Here is a 24713-nt window from a genome sequence, read left to right as displayed (position 1 = left end):
GGTGACTTGAGATCACATTCCTCATCCCATGATTACAAGAAGAGACTCTGTCATAAATGCAAAAAACCTGGATACTACATTCAAGATTGTCCTCAGTGGGAAAAGGAATCGAAGAAGAAGAAGTACAAGGATTACAGTTCTGATGATTCAAATAAGAAGAAGAAGAAATCTTCAAAGTCCTCATCATCAAGACCCTCAAAGTCCTCATCTCACAAGAAGAGCAGCTCCAAGAATGCTCGAGCATTCATTGACAAGGAAATGGACTCTGAGGCTGAATCTGAGGAAAATGAGGAAGAGGAGGAATCTGAGGAGTCAGACTCTGGTGTGGCAAGCCTAGCCCTCGCAACTGCGTTTGTCAGCAAGTCTATCTTCAACCCTGAAGAAATGGACCTCCCCAACACTACTGATGATGACAATTGGACTACGCTCCCACCTATTGCTTCATGGCAAAAGGATCAAAGGTACTCAAATATCCCTCCTATGAATCTAGTGAGGATGAATCTGATGAAAACCTCAAACCCAACTACTCTAAACTTGCTAAGATTGCTATGAAACTGCAAAAGGCTCTTGAAAAGGTTCAAAATATGCTAGATAAAAGCGATATATATTGGCAGAGGAAATGGATCGCACTAAAATCTTGACTGAAAATCTTCAGAGACTTCAGTCCAAGTTTGAAAATCTTCAAGATCATCATAACACTCTCCTATCTAATCATGAGAAGCTTTCTTATGAATTTCTTCAAAGAAAGCAAGATCTTGAGCAGTTAAGAGTGAGTTATGAAGATCTTCAGAAGGAGCGTGATTCATTACTTGCTCAACAGATCAACGCTACTCAGGATGAATTTGTTCCTCCATGTTTGAAGTGCATTGAACGTGAAACTGCTAGTTCTTCACCTGAATGCTCATATACTTCCATTGCTGCAAATTCTTCAACTGCCTCTGCTGTCACTAATTCCTCATCTGAGGACATTGCTAATATTACTGATGATGCAGGGCTGACGGAATTGTATATGACAGGCATGTGCGAAAGCCTCAAAGGGCATCAAGCTCTTTGTGACATGCTTAAAAAGCAGATCCTCAATAGGAACCCTAGGAAAGAGGGTATAGGCTTTGAGAGGAAAATCAATGCTGATGGGACCTCATGGGTTGCTGCAAAGGGACCTTCAGTGGATCCATCTACTTTATCTGGCTTTACGTGTGAATCTTCATATTCTTCTGATGAGTCTTTTGACTCCAATTATAAATTTTTCAAAAATCAGAATGGTGAAGTATTTGCTAGATATGTTGGCACTAATTGCAGGAACGGTCCTCCTATGAAGAAAATCTGGGTTCCCAAAAGATGCCTTGAAAATCTTCATGTGAATGTCATCATGACGCCAACTGGGAAGAATAGGAACCCCATATCAAATTCTTCATATGGATCCAAGTCCTCATATGGACCAAACTCCTCACGTGGATCAAATTCCTCAAAAGGATCAAAGTCCTCATATGAGCATCATCGTCCTAACCCGTCTGTTTCGCAGGGAAGATCTAAGGATTATGGATATGTGCATTATTCTTCAAATAATTATGTTCATAAGTCCTCAAAGAATTTCTCTGCTTACTCTTATGCTTACCCTAACCACTATTATGTGAAACAAAGTGGATTGGCATCTGTGCCACCTTTCTCTTATGGAGCTCCCAGAATGATGAACTCTTTGCCACCCCTTCAGATATGGGTGGTGAAGAAAAAGAACTAACCTCTTATACAGGGTCAGGTCTCCAGACGAACTTAATCGTCTGAAGAATTTGCTGGAGACCTGAATATGCTTGAAAGGATGCAAGCTATTCATGAAGAAATGAATTTTCATTTCTCACGTCCTCATACTATTTTATCTATTCTATTGTCTGATGAAATTGATACCATATTCTTAACTGATGAAGTATATGAGTTCGTAAGTTGCACTAATTTATTTGCAGGATGATCAACCCAAAGCCACTGAGTGGGTCCTCGATAGTGGATTTACAAATCACATGACTAGTGACAGGAGCTTATTGATGGACACTGCTTTATCTCCATCACATCTAAAGCACATCACCTATGCTGACAAATGCAAAAGCAAGGTATTGGGTCTAGGTAAGGTTGCAATCTCAAAGGATCGACACATGGACAAAGTCATGCTTGTTGAGTCCTTAGGGTTCAACCTCATGTCTGTCTCAATGCTTTGTGATCTTGATATGGTGGTTGTCTTTGGCAAGTATCGTTGTGTTGTGATCATGGAAGCTGACAATTCCAAAGTCTTTGAAGGCTTTAGGAGAGGATAATTGTATGATGTCTACTTGCAAAAGCTTCAGAATGCTGGCTATGGCATCGACGACTTGGTCATGCTGGCATGAGGAATCTGCACACACTCGCGAAGAAGAAGCATGTCATTGGCATTGAAAATGTCAAATTCCTCAAGGATCACTTATGCAGAGCCTATGAAGCTGGAAAGATGACCAAGGCCAAGCATCCAGCGAAGACTATCATGACTACTACTCGACCATTTGAATTGCTTCACATGGATCTCTTTGGCCCTACTCACTATGCCACATGTACCAATGTTACATCTTTATATGGCTTTGTCATTGTTGATGATTACTCTCGATATATATGGCTTTGTCATCTGTAGCGACCCGACCTCAAACGGCCAAGCCTCTGTGTATCCGTGCCATCCCTGGATCGGTATGCTGGCACACACAGTACATCAATGTATACATCAAAGTGCAATCACATGTATAAATAACGTAAAACTGATATATACCTCATAAGTCTTAGCGGAAACAAACATAAGGGTGTGGAGTCCATCAACGCCAACGGCAAGTTGAGTGTAGACCATAACCCTACAACGTAACTCTTACTCGTCATAGAAAATTCCTGCAACATAAGACGTTGCAGCCCTGTAGGTCAGTACATTGAATGTACTGGCAAGTCACATCATAAGAATAATGAACCTATTGTACATGCAATTTGGCTGGTGGAAAGCTCTAAGTTTAGTTTTGTTGCATAAAGCTAGTTTTTCCCTAGAATAAAAGACATTATTCTACCACTACTGTATAGCATAGAATGAGTTGGTAAACCCAACTCAATCCATTCCCAAAGTTTCATTTACAAGCCAACTGTTTAATTAAGAGTGATGAGATCTCCCAGCATTTCCACTACTAGATGCTCAAGTTGTCCGTAACCGGGGACACGGCTAATCGATTAGGTTTTAACACTCTGCAGAGGTTTGCGCACTTCTCCCCACAAGACTCGATCGCCTCCCTTGAAGTTCTCGCACTGCCTGGCGTTTGAGAATAGGATGACCGAGACATAGTCTTTCGAAAGTATTCCCCCTTAACCCACTGATAGGCCGGTACACCTACTCATTCTACATCTGCTAGCCCATCCCGGAAGGGATCACACTAACTACTCAACTAAGCCAGAGCCCATATTGGCTTGTGGCTGCACATGTAAGCTTCTAGACATGAGAATACGAGTGATCTCTTTGAGCCTGGGCGGACGGACCACTAGTGGTGCACCACCATGGATTTCCCATGCATGCTCCCACTGTACTTCGCCACCATTCAAATCAAACCTCCGCCCAGGTAGTTCATTAAGTTATCTTGGTTCTACTTACTACTTTGTCACTCATCTCTCACAATGAACACTTCCCAATCCACGTCTACATTAGCAAGGCAAAATTAAACTTACACGGTGGTGACAAAGGTATATGGTTCAAACCTACCTCAATGAACTACTAGGTAACGGCATAGCCATCTGGCATCAATAAATCCTACCATGCAATCCTACCACAAAAGGACTAAGTGCATAATATAAAACATAGGTAATTGGAAGAATGGTCAAATGTGAACTTGCCTTGGTAATAGTTGATGAAGATTATATCACTCTCAGAAATTTACTTAATAGAACTATTTGTCACTCTCTGATGAAAATCTATAAAGTCAAACATTGCATTCACATAAGCAATCATTTTAGAAAACCAAATAACATGCAACATGAAAAGACTCGGAAAATCCAAAAGAACACACAACACACTTAACTATCAAAAGTAAATACTAAGTGCAAAACAACATAGGGCATGGGTGCCAAAAATTGTGACGTGGACCACAGTGCCTACTAGGCATACAAGTAAAACTACTATGGACAGATCCTAATGTGTGAAAAATATTGTGAGATAGGTCCAAGTGATAGGGTTTGGCAACGGTGACACGGTGCAAAAAGAATCACGTCAATCGGAGCTACGGTTTAGGAGATATGGCCAATTGAAGTTTGAATTCAAATCTGAGTAAAGTTCAAATTTGAATTTGGCCAAAAGTTTTCAAAGTTGGTTTTCTGGATAAAGCTATTCGAGCCGAACATTTTGCCGCTGGTTTCATCGAATTTGGACTTACGGTTAAAAAGTTGTGGCTATTCTAAGTTTAGGGGCTAAACTGCTAATTCCAGGGACTGAACGGTGAAGAAAGTTATCACAAACAAGTCCTGGCCACGTGGCAGATTCCTACTGGCCAAAAGGTGTCCGCTGTAGAAGCTTATACGGCGAACGATCGTAACGTAGGCAAAACAGCGGCGACGGCTAGAAAAATAAATAAACCGGAGATCGGTTTGACTAAACCGAACGGTTTACTAAAGCCCGCGGTTAACTGATCTAATTCAAATATAAAAAAAACCTAAACTAAGCGAACGGGGCAGTGGCTCATGGTGGCGACGATGACAAACAGGGACGCCGGCGCTGGCGTTGGCCGGTGATGGGGCGGCGACTCCGGCGGTCCTCAGCGGCGGGGAAGAGGACGGATGAGATGGGCGCGAGGTGGGCGGTCCGGTGGTGGTGACGGCGCGCGTCGGGGTGGCCGAGACGAGTGGAGCGAAGGGTGGCGGCTCCGTGCTCCGGCAAGGACGCAGGTCGTCGGGGCGGCGTCTCTGGTGACCTAGGGACAAGAGGAGGATGTCAACGAGATGCGCTTCGACTCGGGCAGCAAAAAGAAGTAGTCGGTGGAGGCCGGGGTGGCTCACGGGCGACGAAATCCTCCGATGAACTAGCACGGCTCCGGCGAGATCCAAGTGTCTACGGCGAGCGATGCGAGGGGCGAGGGGCGACGTGGAGTGGCAGAATGGAGAGAGGAGGACGGGGGGCTTTTATAGGCGCTGGGAGGGGCTGCGGAGTCGCGAGGATAAGCTCATCCGCGAGGGCTTCACCCGGCGGTTTCGGCGTGCGGGCGCGGCTTCCTGATCCCGTGCAGGGCGAGCGGGAGGTTAGGGACGATGGGGCTGGGCCCCATGCGTCAGTGGCAGCAGCGGGTAGCGAGCGCAGGAGGAGCAGCGGCTCGTGCGTGCGATGCTTTCCCTCCTGGCGCTGGCGTGGCAGGTCACTGGCCCCTAGCGCTGCGGCTGGCCCATGGCCTCGCTGGCCTGTGGCTGGGCTGGCTGGCCAGCTCGTGCGTGCGTTTTTTTTAATAAAAGTTTTTCTTTTTTTTACAATCAGAAAAGCAAACAAACTGAGTAATAATAAAAAAACTATATAAGCATATTATATACCAAAATGCTCAGAAAAATACCAAGAATAAGATGAACTATTTTCCAAGTTCAAATAAATTCCAAAAAAATCATAAAAGTTAAACCATGCTACTGTTGCATTTGAAATCAATAAAATCATTTTTTAAAATATCAAAATGATTTCAAATTTATTTTCTCCTAATTTTCCATTGAAGGGAATCATTTTACCCTTATTTCCATTTACTTATTTTTAGGAGAAAAATATTTTGAAAAGCAACTCAACTAACTCCCAATTGGATTTGAATTTGGAATTTCAAACAACTTCAAATGGAAAATGAGTTTCAAATAACTTCAAAGTGACTTCCAATTTATTTCTTTGAAACTTCCAACTCTCTTTCTTCAAATATGAACAAGTCATTTAATCTTCCCTCATGAACTCATTGAGTTGCTTAAAGTTTCTAAATTTAAAATATTTCAAATGGAAATTCAAATCATTTTCGAACCTCTTTTCATTTCTTTAAATGGAAGAAGTCATATTATCTTCACTCTAGGGTTTTGTAATGAATTTGAACTCAGGGAGATCAAAATGCAAGATGAAAGTTTTGGGAAAGTCATTTTATTCCCTCTCATTCAACTTTCAAAAGTTTCAATTTCCACTAAGTTTCACACAATCAATCACAAAAATCAAACAAACAATCACAATTATTTATTTAATATAACATTCCAAAATTTAGAATTTTGGGATGTTACAAACTACCACCCTTAAAATGAATCTCGTCCTCGAGATTCGGAGAGGCTAGAAAGAAGGTTAGGTTGGGGGTCTTCTTGAAAATCCATTGATCATCACAAGGTCTGGGGTGCTACCAGCCTTAGAATCATGGTTACGGTTCCGACAAAACTCATGTACTCCGTCCTTTGCGTTGATGGTGCCGGTCTTCTCATATTCTCCAAGATAACTCCTTCACTTTTGCTCTTCCGGTAAGGGCATGGCCTTTTCCTCAAAATCTTGAGTCCTTGCATCAAATAAGGTCCTTCCGAGTCTGGGTCTTCTTAGCTGTCAGGCTGTCGCCAATGCTAAACAACTATCGAAAATCTCATGGTGGTCAACAATTACTGGTTCCTCCTGCAGGAAACGGGTCTGGGTTGAATCTCACCGCATATCATACGATTGGCAACGGGTGCCTGTACAGGGTTTCCATCGTCCTGCCATTCTAAGGCTTTTGGCGGGTTTTAAGGCTCTCTGGTTTTCTATCAACATATGATAGCTCATGATAGAAGTCTCCGGTATGGGGGCCAATCCATCCCGTACTTGAATCATTACCACATACGTAGATAGTGAATCACGTATTCTAACACTTGGGCATCCTCACAAGCATTGCAGAACTTCTCTTCTCCATGAACTGGGTTCGGGTAAATCCATTTGTTCTGCAAGCCAAACAAAATCTCTATCGCTTCTTCACAACTCTTGGGTTTACGTAACCTCCTATGGAACTTCTGCTGATGACATCATAGCTTCCTTCAGAATTCTTTTCTTCAACAAGATTGTGCTTGTTTCCTTATCAAATCCTGGGTCCTGTGGGTTATGAGCCCACTTAAAACTTGTATATCCTTAACTCATCCTTGGAGTTACTATTGCTCCATATTCCAACATTACATCTCCTTTAAATCCAATAGTACTTCATTACTTCATACTCTTGGGGTAACCATCATAACTAAAACCAAACTCCAACTCATTCTTCCAAACTCCACTCTATAGAATACATTTTCTTTTCCATTGTTCAAGTCTTCACACAGACAAGTATCGCCAAAAAATGCACTCGTTCATCCATAATTCTCTTCATATCAAATCCTTTATTACATCCTTAACCACTACTCCAAACTCAAATTTCAAAAGTACTTTATTACAAAAGCTGCCATCCACATAGTTTGGTATGGTCAAGCATTACTTCCATCTTTATTCATTTGCCCTTCTTGAAGATACTTCAGTCCCACTAGAATTGTGCGATGTGATCCTTCAAATCATCGATGTTTTGCTTCATTATGGTGGCCATGAGCTTCATCTCCATCATCTCTGCATGGACCTCCCTCAAGTATTCCTGAGTGTGACGGAGTCTTGCTTCTAGTATTTCTCCAATCTGACGTATGGCTTCCATAGCAGCTTCACAAACAGAGTCGAAGAATGTTGCTCGTGGTACTCGAGAAATGAAAAAGTATTGACCCATAATCTTTGGGCAAACTCCCTTCACACGGTGGAGGTGTACCTCCACATACCAAAGTTCAACTCCCTTCTCCATGAAAGGATAACCCTTGTAAATTGCATCTCCTTCAAGATGAATATGCTTCATCATGTCCTTCAGGATTTTTGGGTAATCCTCACTGGTCAGGGTCATGATCGTTTCCGGGCCCTTGAGAAAAGTCTCGTAAAGGGTTGTCATATTCAACAAACAACTTATGACACCTCATATGAGATTCCAACCACATCAACTTTTATTGCTTCACGAACCATTACAATTCCCATTTCACAACTCAACTCAACATCCCCAACGAAAAGAAAAGTGCATCCCATATTTATTACATGCTTTATTCCAATATCAAGATCTCAACTACTCTGCTCAAGCTCTCCTCGGGTCTGAACATTCTCTGGCAAAATGTCCTACTCCTTTGCAGCATAAACAAATGACTTCAGACAAATCCAGGGGCTTCCTGGTGGTTATCTTGGCTCCTTGGGTTCTTGGCTTCCTTGCTGGGCATTTGCTAGCATAATGACCTAAATCCTTGCACCTGTAACAAGTGATTTGACTCAGGTCCTTTTCTATAGAAATTGGGTTGTTCTGGGGATACATGCTCTTTCTCTTCCTGGACTTCTTCATTCCGATCAATTCTTCTATCTCATGTGGATCAAACTCCACTTCTTCTGTCGGGAAGTCCCCCAGATACTCTTGGCTTTGCTTCGTGTAATACAGTGAAAAATGTCCTTCTTCTCCACATGAATACCAAGCGTTGGAGTACAATCTGTTTAGGCTTGCTCCATCAGGGTCTTCAACCTCTTCCTTGATCACATGTTCTTTCAAACTTTCCCTGAGGGCTTCTTTCATTGCTCCCTTCTGCTGCTTGGTAATTTCTTGTACCTTGGGGTAAATATGACACTGGGCAGGGTAGTGCGTAGTTCCTTCACACAAGAAACAAATAACCTTCCGAGTTGGACATTCTTCACCTTGGTGATTTCCTTCACAATGAGGGCATCCATCCTTGTGTTCTTCATGGGTATGTCCTATCTCACCACAAATCTTGCATGCACAAGGTTTCTTCATTTTATTGCCATAGGGCTTCTGAATAAGACGAGACCTCAGTAGAGTCATCTTGAATTCCTCCCAAGTTTTTTCTCAGTTACATCCTTGTATGGCTTGATGCATTTTCCACCAGGTTGCAGCACTTTTTGTAAAGTACTGAAGAGCATATTGAACCTCATACTTCCTTGTAACCAAATTGCTCCTGAAATGATTCTCCATGCTTTGAATCCATAGCTCTGCCTCCAACTGAGTGATCGCTTCAGAGAATGCAAGTCCATCTTCATTCATCATCTATTGGGTCCAAGGGTTTCGGGATGAGATAAGAGGGATACACACAATACACACAATATAGTTTTGAAAATAAGTTTTATTTGTGGCTGTTAGGAAAAACATCAAACAATGACAGCTCACAAACATCGCATCTAACATAAGTATACAACAGGGGTTTGGTCCTCTAAAGTTCAAATAAATCTTGGAATTCTTCAGTGTCTTCAAATTCTTCAATTCTTCGGAGGCTTCGACTATTGTAGCTTCAACTCTCCTAGTGTATGGTGAAGTCTTATCTTGTCGTTCTCGGAGTGGCTTCAGTTCATCCTCCGTCCAAATGGAACGGGGGTTGTCTAACTATTTGAGGCAAAAGGAAAGATTTGATAAGGCTTAGAAAAGAAGAGAGGTAAAGGATTTTTTTTGAAAATAAAGTCTAAGAGAAATCCTTTCCTAAGGGATTTCCAGTTTCTAGGGTCACGGCCTACAGTCAACATGTGCTCTGATACCATCTATGTAGCGACCCGACCTCAAATGGCCAAGCCTTTGTGTATCCGTGCCATCCCTGGATCGGTATGCTGGCACACACAGTACATCAATGTATACATCAAAGTGCAATCACATGTATAAATAACGTAAAACTGATATATATACCTCATAAGTCTCAGCGGAAACAAACGTAAGGGTGTGGAGTCCATCAACGCTAATGGCAAGTTGAGTGTAGACCGTAACCCTACAATGTAACTCTTACTCGTCGTAGAAATTTCCTGCAACATAAGACGTTGCAGCCCTGTAGGTCAGTACATTGAATGTACTGGCAAGTCACACCATAAGAATAATGAACCTATTGTACATGCAATTTGGCTGGTGGAAAGCTCTAAGTTTAGTTTTATTGCATAGAGCTAGTTTTTCCCTAGAATAAAAGATATTATTCTACCACTACTGTATAGCATAGAATGAGTTGGTAAACCCAACTCAATCCATTCCCAAAGTTTCATTTACAACCCAACTGTTTAATTAAGAGTGATGAGATCTCCCAGCATTTCCACTACTAGATGCTCAAGTTGTCCGTAACCGGGGACACGGCTAATCGATTAGGTTTTAACACTCTCCAGAGGTTTGCGCACTTTTCCCCACAAGACTCGATCGCCTCCCTTGAAGTTCTTGCACTGCCTGGTGTTTGAGAATAGGATGACCGAGACATAGTCTTTCAAAAGTATTCCCCCTTAACCCACGGATAGGCCGGTACACCTACTCATTCTACATCTGCTAGCCCATCCCGGAAGGGATCACACTAAGTACTCAACTAAGCCAGAGCCCATATTGGCTTGTGGCCGCACACGTAAGCTTCTAGACATGAGAATACGAGTGATCTCTTTGAGCCTGGGCGGACGGACCACTAGTGGCGCACCACCATGGATTTCCCATGCATGTTCCCACTATACTTCGCCACCATTCAAACCAAACCTCCGCCCAGGTAGTTCATTAAGTTATCTTGGTTCTACTTACTACTTTGTCACTCATCTCTCACAATGAACACTTCCCAATCCACGTCTACATTGGCAAGGCAAAATTAAACTTACGCGGTGGTGACGAAGGTATATGGTTCAAACCTACCTCAATGAACTACTAGGTAACGGCATAGCCATCTGGCCAATAAATCCTACCATGCAATCCTACCACAAAAGGACTAAGTGCATAATATAAAACATAGGTAATTCGAAGAATGGTCAAATGTGAACTTGCCTTGGTAATAGTTGATGAAGATTATATCACTCTCAGAAATTTACTTAATAGAACTATTGTCACTCTCTGATGAAAATCTATAAAGTCAAACAGTGCATTCACATAAGCAATCATTTTAGAGAACCAAATAACATGCAACATGAAAAGACTCGGAAAATCCAAAAGAACACACAATACACTTAACTATCAAAAGTAAATACTAAGTGCAAAACAACATAGGGCATGGGTGCCAAAAATTGTGATGTGGACCACAGTGCCTACTAGGCATTCAAGTAAAACTTCTATGGACAGATCCTAATGTGTGAAAAATATTGTGAGATAGGTCCAAGTGATAGGGTTTGGCAACGGTGACACGGTGCAAAAAGAATTACGTCAATCGGAGCTACGGTTTAGGAGATATGGCCAATTGAAGTTTGAATTCAAATCTGAGTAAAGTTCAAATTTGAATTTGGCCAAAAGTTTTCAAAGTAGGTTTTCTGGATAAAGCTATTCGAGATGAACATTTTGCCGCTGGTTTGATCGAATTTGGACATACGGTTAAAAAGTTATGGCCATTCTAAGTTTAGGGGCTAAACTGCTAATTCCAGGGACTGAACGGTGAAGAAAGTTATCACAAAAAAGTCCTGGCCACGTGGCAGATTCCTACTGGCCAAAAGGTGTCCGCTGCAGAAGCTTATACGGCGAACGGTCGTAACATAGGCAAAACAGCGGCGACGGCTAGAAAAATAAATAAACCGGAGATCGGTTTGACTAAACCGAACGGTTTACTAAAGCCCGCGGTTAACTGATCTAATTCAAATATAAAAAAACCTAAACTAAGAGAAAGGGGCAGTGGCTCACGGTGGCGACGATGACGAACATGGACGGCGGCGCTGGCGTTGGCCGGTGATGGGGCAGCGACTCCGGCGGTCCTCAGCGGCGGGGAAGAGGACGGACGAGACGGGCGCGAGGTGGGCGGTTCGGTGGTGGTGACGGCGCGCGTCGGGGTGGCCGGGACGGGTGGAGCAAAGGGCGGCGGCTCCGTGCTCCGGCGAGGATGCAGGTCGTCGGGGCGGCGTCTCTGGTGACCTAGGGACAAGAGGAGGATGTCAACGAGATGCGCTTCGACTCGGGCAGCAAAAAGAAGTAGTCGGTGGAGGCCGGGGTGGTTCACGGGCGACGAAATCCTCCGGTGAACTAGCACGGCTCCGGCGAGATCCAAGTGGCTACGGCGAGCGATGCGAGGGGCGAGGGGCGACGTGGAGTGGCAGAATGGAGAGAGGAGGACGAGGGGCTTTTATAGGCGCTGGGAGGGGCTGCGGAGTTGTGAGGATAAGCTCATCTGCGATGGCTTCGCCCGGCGGTTTCGGCGTGCGGGCGCGGCTTCCTAATCCCGTACAGGGCGAGCGGGAGGTTAGGGACGATGTTGCTAGGCCCCATGCGTCAGTGGCAGCAGCGGGTAGCGAGCGCAGGAGGAGCAGCGGCTCGTGCGTGCGGCGCGGGTCCTCCTTGCGCTGGCGTGGCAGGCCACTGGCCCCTAGCGCTGCGGCTGGCCCATGGCCTCGCTGGCCTGTGGCTGGGCCGGCTGGCCAGCTCGTGCGTGCGTTTTTTTAATAAAAGTTTTCCTTTTTTTACAATCAGAAAAGCAAACAAACTCAGTAATAATAAAAAACTATATAGGCATATTATATACAAAAATGCTCAGAAAAATACCAAGAATAAGATGAACTATTTTCCAAGTTCAAATAAATTCCAAAAAAATCATAAAAGTTAAACCGTGCTACTGTTGCATTTGAAATCAATAAAATCATTTTTTTAAATATCAAAATGATTTCAAATTTATTTTCTCCTAATTTTCCATTGAAGGGAATCATTTTACCCTTATTTCCATTTACTTATTTTTAGGAGAAAAATATTTTGAAAAGCAACTCAACTAACTCCCAATTGGATTTGAATTTGGAATTTCAAACAACTTCAAATGGAAAATGAGTTTCAAATAACTTCAAAGTGACTTCCAATTTATTTCTTTGAAACTTCCAACTCTCTTTCTTCAAATATGAACAAGTTATTTAATCTTCCCTCATGAACTCATTGAGTTGCTTAAAGTTTCTAAATTTAAAATATTTCAAATGGAAATTCAAATCATTTTCGAACCTCTTTTCATTTCTTTAAATGGAAGAAGTCATATTATCTTCACTCTAGGGTTTTGTAATGAATTTGAACTCAGGGAGATCAAAATGCAAGATGAAAGTTTTGGGAAAGTCATTTTATTCCCTCTCATTCAACTTTCAAAAGTTTCAATTTCCACTAAGTTTCACACAATCAATCACAAAAATCAAACAAACAATCACAATTATATATTTAATATAACGTTCCAAAATTTAGAATTTTGGGATGTTACAGTCCATATTATCACTTACAAAACTGAAGTGCAGGAAGTCTTCAAACAATTTTCCTCGAGGGCTTAAACCAACTTTGGTGTGAAGATCAAGCACATTAGGAGTGATAATGGAACTGAGTTCAAGAACACTGGTCTTGATGACTATCTTGATGAACTTGTTACTACTCATGAGTTATCTGCTCCTTGTACTCCTCAGCAAAATGGCGTCGTGGAGCGCAAGAATAGGACTATTGTTGAGATGGCCCGCACTATGCTTGATGAGTATAAGACGCCTCCTCGCTTCTGGCCTGAGGCAATTGATACTGCATGCCACATCATCAACAGAGTATATCTTCACAAATTCTTCAAGAAGACTGCCTATGAACTCCTCACTGACAAGAAACCCAATGTGAGTTATTTCAAAGTCTTCGGTGCTAAATGTTGGTTAGAGATCCTCTTCACAGTTCTAAATTTGCACCGAAAGCACATCAAGGTTTTATGCTCGGTTATGGTAAGGACTCGCATACCTACAGAGTCTACAACACCTGTCATCACAAGGTTGTTGAAACTATAGATGTGCGGTTTGATGAGACTAATGGCTCGCAAAGAGAGCACCTACCTCCTGTGACAGATGAAATACCTCCTGAGGAATCTATTAAGTTCAAGGCTACAGGGGATGTCATTCCTACTGAAGAATCTGCTGAAGAAGTTATTCCAAAACATGAAGAACGTCATGCTGATGCACATGAGGAAAATGATGCTGAAGAAAATGTTGATCAAATTCCTCAACGTCAACCCGCTCATCCTCGCGTCGCAAATGAAGTGCAAATTGAGAAAATCATCAGTGACATCACCATTCCAGGTCCTCTCAGACGCTCAAGAGCTTCACATTTATCTAACTCTTGTGGGAACTTTGCTTTCGTCTCTATCACAGAGCCCACTAAGGTAGATGAAGCATTTCTGGAGCCTGAGTGGATTCGAGCTATGCAAGAGGAATTACATCAATTCAAGCTCAACAACGTCTGGGAACTGGTCAAACGTCCAGATCCTCGCAAGCACAATAACATTGGCACAAAGTGGATCTACCGCAACAAGCAAGATGAAAATGGCCTTATGGTGAGGAATAAGGCACGGTTTGTAGCTCAAGGCTACACACAGGTTGAAGGAATTGACATCGATGAAACTTTTGCACATGTTGCTAGACTTGAGGCTATTCGCATATTACTTGCTTATCCTAACCATCATGATATCACTTTATATCAAATGGATGTGAAAAGTGCATTCCTCAATGGTAAGCTTGAGGAAGAAGTATATGTTGCTCAACCCCCAGGTTTTGAAGATCCAAAGCATGCTAACAAAGTCTTCAGACTCAATAAGGCCCTCTATGGCCTCAAGCAGGCCCCACGGGTGTGGTATGATACTTTGAAGGAATTCCTCGTGAAGAAAGGCTTCAAACCCACTCGACCCTACTCTTTTCACTAAATCTTATGATCGTGAACTATTTGTGTGCCAAATATATGTTGATGATATTATCTTTGGATGTATTGACCAACGTTATAGTGATGAATTTGCCTATATGATGAGTGAATAATATCAAATGTCCATGATGGGAGAATTGAAATTCTTCTTAGGTCTTCAAATTCGTCAACAATGCAATGGCATATTCATATCTCAGGAGAAATACCTCAAGGATGTACTAGGGAAATTCGGCATGCAGGATTGCAAAGGCGTCAAAATTCATATGCCCACAAATGGCCATCTATGCACTGATAAAAATGGTATTGACTTCGATCATAAGGTATACCGCTCCATGATTGGTTCTTTATTGTACTTATGTGCATCTAGACCAGATATAATGCTTAGTGTTTGCATGTCTGCCCGATTTCAAGCTACACCGAAGGAATCACACCATAAGGCTGTGATACATATTCTTAGATATCTAGCTCACACACCAACACTTGGATTATGGTACCCGAAGGGCTCGACTTTTGATCTCATTGGATATTCTGACTCTGACTATGCTGGTGATCGTGTGGACCACAAGTCAACATCTGGTACATGTCATTTCCTCGGACGATCTTTGGTCTGTTAGTCCTCGAAGAAATAGAACTGTGTATCACTGTCTACTGCTGAAGCTGAGTACATTGCTGCTGGTTCTTGTTGTGCTCAATTGTTGTGGATGAAGCAAACTCTCAAGGACTACGGCATCAACATGAAGAATGTGCCTCTCTTCTGTGACAATGAGAGTGCCATCAATATTGCTCACAACCGAGTTCATCACTCGAAGACAAAGCACATTCAGATTCATCATCATTTTCTTCATGGTCATGTGTTGAAGGGAGACATTTCTATTGAGCATGTGAAGACTGAAGAACAGCTAGCCGATATATTCACAAAGCCCTTGGATGAGAAGAGATTTAGCAAGTTGCGGTGTGAGCTAAATATCTTAGAATCTTCGAATGTTCTTTGAAAAGGACACTCATCCTAACACTTATGAAAAATTGATTACTTAGATGTGCAACACATGAAGAAATGTTTTTCTTCAATCAATGAAGAATAACACTCTAAGTGTGAAGAAATTAACAAAGAATTTGATTCTCAGAACCCTACGAAAATTGTACGCGGTGTCTGAAATCATCGTTCTTATACGGTGGGTCACGCCACCACCAAAAGTTGAAAATCTTCAATTTGAGTTTTTTTGTTTGTTTTGAATTTCCTCAGTTGTTTTTCAACTTTGCATTGTCTTCACTGTTTTCGACGTTTTTCTTCATTGGCTATGTATTTATATGAGTTTATGTCCTCTACAGCATTCACGTATGGCTAATTCTTCAAGTTGCTTTTTCTGCTAAGTGAATGTGATCGGACCCTACCCTCTCTATGCTAAACTCAACCCATTCTATTCACAAATTCTTCATGTGCGTTCTATTTGAAACTCGTCCAAAATCTTCACTGTGTCCGTGTCAGCCGAAGAATTTGCGAACGGAACTTTTAACTTATCTTATCCAAATATTTTGGCTTTGCCACTCAAACCATTCCACATCCCACGGCAACACTTATCCATTCACCCACGATCTCACACGATCTCCACTTCTCAGTACATGGGTGACACATGTCAAGCGAATGAGAAGGGTCAGGGGCACGTTCGTCCAAATTCTTCGGGCGAACAGTTTTTCACCGTGGCTATAAATACCCCTCCCCTTCCTCACTTCTCTTTTACTCTGCTTGACCTCACTCTAGCTCGAGCTTCTCAAACCCTAGCGCCACCGCTACTTCATCGTCGCCAGTGAGAAAGAGCTTCACTGCCTCGACCTCATCGCCGTCGTACTCGCGGTCAGATTCTTCACTCTGCCGCCGCCGTAGCTGTCTTCCTCTGTCGAGTTAGGGCGTGGTAGATCTGCACTGACGAACTTCACATCTCCACTTCCTAGTTCGTCATGTTCTTTGTCCAGGGTATTTAAAAGTTACTTTTACTGCCCTCTTTGATTCAAATGATTTCTACAAAATCCTCAAAGGTGTTTTTCTTCAAATCTTCACACACTAAAAACACCTCACATGTCACCTGCTCTTGCTTTATTTCTCTAAGCTATATTTTTCTTCAAGATTCCTCAATTGTGTGGATTTCTGATCTATACAACTCTGGAACCTAAGACAAAGAACGCTTAGTGAAATTCTTCAAGACTCATCTGGTCAAATTCCTCAAACTTGTTCTTTTTACAAAACCTTCTGAGAACGCATATGACCTCTCCAAATTCCTCGCAACTATACTCTGTTCATAGGTACTCATGTCCGCTGCTGAATCACTAGGTTCTCATCAACTTAACTCATTTGCAGCGTTCCTCGAAGAAAAGTTGCATACATCTTCAGAGAATTCCATTGTTCAAATTCCTCAACTGAAGAAAATGGCTGATGGTAAGAAGCCACAGAAAGGACGAAAGAGGCATGAGGTCAATACTGCTTTTGAGATCCCTGATGACATATACAAGGACTATTGCACTCCTGATGAGGCCACTCATGGAAAGGAAACCAAGAATGAGCGCAAAGTGTGCATTCAACAAATAGAGAGGAGATGGGCAAGAGAGTGGGGGGAATACAGGTATGTTACTCCCAAGTACATGAAGAAATTCGCTCTCAATCCTCCATGCCCAAGACCTCTGTTGGCACCTAGCCAAGAAGCAGATCCCACCAGCCTCAAGCACGGTGAGGATTATCCTGATGAATGGGCCAAGCGCCAGGCCAAGTTGGCCAAACAAGGAAGAGAAGCAGTGAGGAAATTCAATGAAGATTCTTCTATTGCTACTGCCACTACTGAGGCCTCTGCAAGCAAGCCAAAGAAGTCAATGCCAAAGAAGCATGCGCACAAGCCAGGTGCTTCTTCCTCAATGCCCTCATGGACAAGTTCCTCAGCTATGCCCTCACGGCCAGATTCCTCAAAGCCCTCACGGCCAATTCCTCACGCTGCTCCTGCTCCTCCAAAATCCTCAGCTCCTCCGCTCAAGTCCCCAGCTGCTCTGACAAAATCCTCAGCACCTGCGCATCTTGCCACATGCCAAACTATGACGGGCATCTCTATTGCCTCAGGAGCATCTGCTAGTTCCTCCGCACCACTGCATTCTTCAACTGGTCCCACTCTATTGAAGACCAAGGCAACTGCTGGACGAGGCTCTCGACCAAGTCCTCAAAAAAAGCAGGTCGCTTTTCAAGTGCCGTCAGATGAAGACGAAGCTGATGATTATGAACTTGCAGAAATCATCAGAGACAGGCAAGTCAAGGCCGCTAGAGCCAAGGGCACAAGTGTGCCTCTGCTTTTGGATCCAAAGTTGATCCTTGAGTACATTGATCTATGGCACAAGGACCGAAATACTCCTATGTCTGATTTCAAGCTGACTCCTGGCCAAAGTCATATGTTGACTCACTTCATACAAGAAGAAAAATGGAAGTTTGAGAAGGCCAGGCAGATCAAGAAAGCGCAGTACAAAAAGGAGCGCTTCCTAAATAAGAATGTTGTCTCTATGACAACTGAAGAACTTGTCACAATTCAATCAGAGATCAAGAAACTCAATGATGAATTTGACGCGTACCGCGCTGACTGGCTTGGGGCCAAAGTCAGGTTTGTGAAATTGACTGAAAAGTTCACTTCCACTGTTGCAGCCCCAACGCAACAGGAAATTCCTCAGGCTGAAGCATCTGCTCAGCCTACTGAAGAAAATGCCAGCACCGCTGATGACATTCAGGCTGCTGAAGAAAATGTGAATTCCAGGGCTAATGACTGCATTCCAGCCGCTGATGAAATTGCTAGGGCACCCACTAGTGGTGTGCCTGTAGAAGATGAAGAGGTCAGGGCAACTGCATCAGTTGTGCCTGAAGAAACTCAACCAAATTCCTCTGCTCCTCCTGTGCCTACCCCAACTCTGATTCTTACATCTGCTTCAGATGTGAAGAAGACTAAGGCTGCAGAGCGTGCAGCAGTGAAGAAAAGGAAGGCATCAACTTCATCAGATTCTTCAGCTCCGAAGAAGATGAAGCCTTTGACCATCTCATTTGCAAACCCCATTGATGTTGTTCCTATCTCAACCATGCCATCAAAGGTAAGGATGGCAATGGGTCGGGTTTGGATCGGGTTGAACAATATTAAATTCATATCCATATCCATGAAGACGGTCTTTGTCCATCCATGAAAAAAATTCATGGATGATAAACTGTGTCCATGTCCAAACCCGATGGATATCCATACCCACTGGATATTCATTGTGTCCTCTCAAGACATATAAATAACACATAACTCAATGTTAACATAAGCTCCTTCATTCTTCACCTTGTGGCAGGCTAGGCCTCACTTATGCTAAACATCAACTTATGGTAAATCAACGTCCACTAACAAGCTAAGATCATTTAGTATTTTTCTAATAATTGTGAATGACGAGTCATTTAACAAGGGAAGGGACTTTGGAGTGTGTTACAGAGGGGATTGAATGTCAACTAATAAAAGTTATGATGGAGATTGTGCAATTTCTTTTACATGTTTTTAGATAACAAAGTGTAAAATTACAGTGGGGCATGTGACTATGTGGTAGGGATAGAAGATTTTGGCCCATTAAGTCATACTATCGGGCCGCGTTTGAATATATCCATGGGTACAAGATTATATCCATGCCCTACCCATGAGCAATCGGGTCGGGTTTCGGCGGTGTCCATGGACACAAAAGCATATCCATACCCTGTCCATTCGGGTCGGATATCCATAGATATCCATGTCCATGGGTAAAATTGCCATCCTTAATCAAAGGACCTTGTTCCTTATGAAGAAGAATATGTGATTCCAAGTGAATCCGATGATGACATTCCTTCTGCTGCTTCGTCAGAGCAGATGGATGAACAAATTGAAGTGGATACAATCCCTTAAACACCAGTTGTCTCCTCGCTTATGCCTCAGTTTACTGCTGAAGAGGCCGACGTTGAAGAAATGGAAGATGAAGATGTGGACATTGGCTGTACCACACCCATGCTAAATGATGACTTTTGGGAAAGTCAGCACTCCAACTCTCCACTCTTCACACCATTGCAACAAATTCCTCAGTCCCCAGTAACTACAATACAAATGGGATCTGATGAACCACATGCCACCCCATCTGTTCATGAAGAAATTCCAGCCACTAGTGCTGAAGAAAATGTAAATGAAGAATTGAAGTCCCAGGCTGCCACTGAAGAAGAACCTGGAATTCCTCAGCCTGTGGAGCCTGAGATTGCAATTCCTGAGGTAATAATGCAATTGACTGACACTCCTCAGCCCAAACCAAAGGATCCATTCTCAAAGAAGCAGAAATTCAAGGCTGATGATTTCTTAGACGAGCACGTGTTCTTCACTGACCACAATCCCTATGATTCTACTCGTCTTAGAAGGAAGCGCTTCTGGACTGTCAGCCAGTCAAATTTCTATTCTTCACTACTTTTCAACAAGGAAAAAATCTTCTACCATGAGCATATTCCTCACGTGGACATGGAATCATTGCCTTTGTTTCTCACCTGTGCTCGGTGTGCTTCATGACGCAAGCCTCCTCAACTTTTGCACTGACATTGTTGATTGGAATGAAGAGCTCATTCTTCAGTTCTATGCGACACTTCACATCACTGGTGATCCTGAAGATATCAACACCTGGGTCTTGGACTGGATGACCGATAATACTCATTATAAGGCACCGGCCTCTGAATTGCTTCACGCCCTTCCCATCAGTCCACCCAGTGAAGGAGCTTGCTGGCTGTACCAAGAACCTGAACTCACTGCTCATTACATGCAAGTGTGAATGAAGCCTCTGAAGCCCGGTCAAGCCCCAAGGAACAAATTCCTCGTAAGGACTTATTGTATGTGCCCAGAACAGTCTATCGCATTCTGACAAGGAAAATGAGTCCTATCAAAGGCCACGACTCATCTAATGAGGAAATAGTTGGCATCATGAAGAATCTGCTATTCAACATCATTCATAGCATTCCTATCAACTATCGTGATTTCTTCATGAGGACTCTGGCAAATGTTGCACTTTCTTCGTTTGAGCTGAAGCCTTATGCACCTTGGATTATGAGATTCCTCAAGACAAGGTCTTCACTCAACTACAAGGATGATTTTTAGAATCACCTCAGCTACTTGCCCCCGATTGAAGTCCTCAAACAGACTTTTACTTCAACTGATGAAAAGGGCAAGACACCTCTTGTCATTGATGAAGGCATTCGTCCATTGGATGGTCAGTTTCGCAAAGTTGCATCGTATTCCACCAATGATGACTCTGCCACTCATGATTCTGCTGCCCATGCCTCCAAGCCAAATCCTCAAGCCACTGCTCCTCGTGTGATGACTGACCGTGAGCTTCTGCTTAGTCTTCACCAGAAGGTGGATCGAAACCATAAACGGGTTAAGCATTAGTTTGGTTCATTACTTCACAACATGACCGCTACACACAATGCAGTGAGAAAAAACCATTACTACCTCCATGAGATCTTTGGTCGCACCTGGGCTATTATGTCCCATGTCTATAGTGAAGTAGATCTGAAGAACATGGGTCTCAAGGAAGATTTTGACTGGTCTGCACCTCCACTGAAGAAATACAAGGAGGTCAAGGTTCCTTCCTTGGTGGCCGGCTCATATTCTTCATCGCGCGACACCGATGAGCATCAAGACTTGGATGACACTGCGGCAGGCCCTACAACGACAAACGACCCCAACAACGCTGGCGCTACTCCATCAACTTGATATTCTTAAGGGGGCGTTAGTCCTCATTTTCAACCCTTTTGGTCATTCGATGACAAAGGGGGGAAATTTGAGTTAGTCTTCAAGCGGGTCTATATTATATGGGCGTTTTTTCTTAAGATACAACTCTCGTTCTTCTGATGACTTTGCTGGATCGAGTTGTAATCTTAAACTCTATGGTGGCCTAATACTTTTGCTGATTTCTTCTGCTTGCTTATTCCTCATTAATGTTAATGCACGCATGTTGAATTACATCAGTCACCATATTTCATCATGCATTTCAAATTCTTCATATTATATGTCAATGCATGTATGAATTACAAGATATAGGGGGAGATCTCCATGATTCAACTCTTCAAGTGTGCATTGCTTCAAAAGCAAATTCCTCACTATGCACATCGTCAGGGGGAGTTCTTCTATATCTTGCAATCAAATTCCTCAATATCAGTATTTACACTTCATATGTTTATCCCCGTTGAAAACTTAACCTATATTGTCATCAATCACCAAAAAGGGGGAGATTGTAAGTGCATCTAGTGCCCCTAAGTGATTTTGGTGTATTGAAGACTTATAGGTTAAGGGACTAATGTGTTTATGAGTGTACACAGGTCTATAAGTCTATGAGGAGTTTGATATTTACAGAGAAAGTTGACCCCTAAAAATGAAGTTCTTCGACTGAAGACTTTGGATTTCTGAAGACTTTCTGAAGACTTTGAAAGTGAAGAGATTGGTGTAACCTAGAAGACTCTTGTTTTCGTAGTTTCATTTTCTCTTTCTTGAGTCATAGGAAACACCGTACTGTTAAAGGGGGTCGAGGAAATACTAAGGAAAAATTTCCATGTGATGCTCAACTCAAAATCCTACACCTACCAATCCCTTCGAGTGAAGCCATTGGAAATCTCATATAGTTCAGTCATATTCTTCGGTGATAGAGATGAAGTTCTTCTAGTCTCTGAGGAATTTGTTCTGACTGAGGAGTTAGGAATTCGCCAGTGCGGATTGCCTACATAGTGAGGAACATGATAGCTCTGAGAAATTTGATACTCAAATTTCCGACCATTGCTGTGCCTTGTGCCAGCTGTCCCAAAATATTTACCCACCTAATGGTCAGATCATTGAAGGGCATTTATGTCTTATCATGTCGGGCTGCTCCCTAGGCTATAAATAGCCGCCCCCTACAACCACTAGCTGGTTGGCTGCTCCGAGAGAAACTGACACTTTTCATTTGAGAGCATCCCATCCTCCGAGGACTTTGAGTGAAAATCATCAAGTGAGGAAAACCCAAACCCAAACACCTACAAACCCAAAGTGATTGAGCATCACTGAAGAGATTGATCCTGCGTGGATCCGACGCTTGTTACCTTTGAAGATTGTGCATCTTCCAGACGGTTAGGCGTCATGGTCTAGAGCATCCAAGAGGAAATTGTGGATTGCCGAGTGACCGAGTCTGTGAAGGTTTGGAAGTCACCTGAAGACTTACCACGAGTGATTGGGCGAGGTCTGCGTGACCTTAGCTCAAGGGGAATATGGTGAGGACCGAGTGTTCTGAACTGCGTGTTCAGAACTGGGTGTCCGGGACTGTGTGCCCACAGGTTTAAATACCTAGCCGCCCTAACCAGACGTACAACTATCACAGCAGTTGGAACTGGTCTACCAAATCATTGTCTTGTAACAACCCGGATGTAACTTTCCCTATTTGTACTCCAACTCTTGCCGTTTCCGGCGTTAAGTTATATTTATTTCTCGGGTTCGGGCCTTTGTCTTCGTGTGTTGTTTTCATTTTCATGCATCTCATATCATGTCATCATGTGCATTGCATTTGCATACGTGTTCATCTCATGCATTCGAGCTTTTTCCCCATTGTCCGTTTTGCATTCCGGCGCTTCGTTCTCCTCCGGTGGTCACTTCTAGCTTTCTTTCGTGTGTGGGGATTAAACATTTCCGGATTGGACCGAGATTTGAAATTCGGGCAAGGCCCCATTTGAAATTCTGCATGGCAGGAAGTGCCGTACCCCCCTCAACTGGTCTGAAACCGGCGAACGTCAGCTTTTGGGTAATGACTTAATCACAGAAGCAGAAGAAATGTGCAAAGTCATTCGTGATAACCTCAAAGCAGCCCAATCCCGCCAGAAGAGCTACTATGATAGTAAGCACCGTGATTTGGCTTTCGAGATCGGAGATCATGTTTACCTCCGCGTCTCTCCTATGAAGGGTACTCGTCGCTTCGGTATCAAAGGGAAGCTTTCCCCTAGATACGTGGGACCTTTCAAGATTGTCAGCAAGAGAGGCGACCTCGCCTATCAACTCGAGCTTCCTTCAAACTTTGCAAATGTTCATGATGTGTTCCATGTCTCTCAGCTTCGAAAGTGCTTCAAGACCCCTGACCGCACCGTCAACTTCGAGGACATTGAGCTCCAAGAAGATCTCTCTTATCGTGAGCACCCAGTTGCTATTCTTGAAGAGACTGAACGCAAGACTCGCAACAAGTCAATCAAATTTCTCAAAGTCAAGTGGTCACACCATTCCGACCATGAAGCTACCTGGGAACGCGAGGATCACCTCCGTTCTGAGTACCCGGAGTTCTTTCAGTCCTAGATCTCGGGACGAGATCTTTTCGTAGTGGTGGAGTGTTGTAACACCCCGGATGTAACTTTCCCTATTTGTACTCCAACTCTTACCGTTTCCGACGTTAAGTTATATTTATTTCTCGGGTTCGGGCCTTTGTCTCCGTGTGTTGTTTTCATTTTCATGCATCTCATATCATGTCATCATGTGCATTGCATTTGCGTACGTGTTCATCTCATGCATTCGAGCTTTTTCCTCGTTGTCTGTTTTGCATTCCGGCGCTTCGTTCTCCTCCGGTGGTCATTTCTATCTTTCTTTCGTGTGTGGGGATTAAACATTTCCGGATTGGACCGAGACTTGTCATGCGGCCTTGGTTTACTACCGGTAGACCGCCTGTCAAGTTTCGTATCATTTGGACTTCGTTTGATACTCCAACGGTTAACGAGGGACCGAAAAGGCCTCGTGTGTGTTGCAGCCCAACACCCCTCCAATTTGGCCCAAAACCCACCAAACTCAGCTCCATCATCTAGAGCGTTCGATCATGATCGCGTGGCCAAAAACCGCACCTCATTTGGACTCTCCTAGCTCCACTTATGCCTATATATAGCTCCTTCCCGAAAAATTCAGATCTCACCCCGAAACCCTAGCCCTCCTCTTCCTCCGCGCGTCGGACAACGTCCGCCCGCGCCGGACGTGTCCACTGCGTCCGCCACCGCGCCCACTTCGCCGCCCCGCCGCCCCG

This window comes from Triticum dicoccoides, chromosome 5A (assembly GCF_002162155.2).
Source record: "Triticum dicoccoides isolate Atlit2015 ecotype Zavitan chromosome 5A, WEW_v2.0, whole genome shotgun sequence".
Classification (NCBI taxonomy): Eukaryota; Viridiplantae; Streptophyta; class Magnoliopsida; order Poales; family Poaceae; genus Triticum; species Triticum dicoccoides.
This window is presented reverse-complemented; position numbering follows the sequence as displayed.